Source organism: Octopus bimaculoides, chromosome 13 (genome assembly GCF_001194135.2).
Source record: "Octopus bimaculoides isolate UCB-OBI-ISO-001 chromosome 13, ASM119413v2, whole genome shotgun sequence".
In the NCBI taxonomy this organism is placed as follows: domain Eukaryota; kingdom Metazoa; phylum Mollusca; class Cephalopoda; order Octopoda; family Octopodidae; genus Octopus; species Octopus bimaculoides.
Window position 1 is genome coordinate 6,456,360 of NC_068993.1, and position 778 is coordinate 6,457,137.

The window sequence follows — 778 nt, forward strand, 5'->3', positions numbered from 1 at the left end:
TATAAATACAAGTATTCGTTTGTGACATAATTAATACCTAAGATGAAATAGAGAAAAAAAACATCTATTTGTCTAATACAGGTAAGTAAACAGAAGATAATGAATTATACATTCATATAATAGTGCTGAAAAATACCCCCCCACACACACACACATATATACACGTATTTAAAATAAAGGTGAGTGCACGAGTGTATAAATATATGTATATATGATTGACCTAAAAATTGATCTTGATAACAGTATAATGAATATAAACATAAACAATAATTATTTACCACACACACACACACATATGTATATATGAGTGACATCAGTGACAGGTAATAAATGTGTGTGTGCGTGTGTGCATATCTCTTGCAAGCTGGAGCCTTACTTTATCACTGGTTATCTACTTCCTGAGTGAAAGCAATACACAATAATCCCTCACCATATCGCAGTTCACCTGTTGTGCACTCAGTACATCGCGGTTCATCTATCACACACTCAGTACATCACGGGTTTTTTTCCTGGCTAATATATGTAAATTTATATCGCGGACTCCTCAGTATATCCGACCAAGCCTTGTGCAGGGTTTCTGCAGCCGATCATCATCATCGTCGTTTAACGTCCACTTTCCATGCTAGCATGGGTTGGACGATTTGACTGAGGACTGGTGAAACCAGATGGCTACACCAGGCTCCAATCTGATTTGGCAGAGTTTCTACAGCTGGATGCCCTTCCTAACGCCAACCACTCCGAGAGTGTAGTGAGTGCTTTTACGTGCCACCGGCACGAA

At 38.8% G+C, this 778-nt stretch overlaps 1 protein-coding gene across 2 annotated transcripts in view; it reads right to left on the reverse strand.

The window, feature by feature from the left end:
• Positions 1 to 778, reverse strand: part of LOC106869269 (NEDD4-binding protein 2) — a 49,429-nt gene that overhangs the window by 29,973 nt on the left and 18,678 nt on the right. The gene's annotated exons all lie outside the window — the stretch shown is intronic.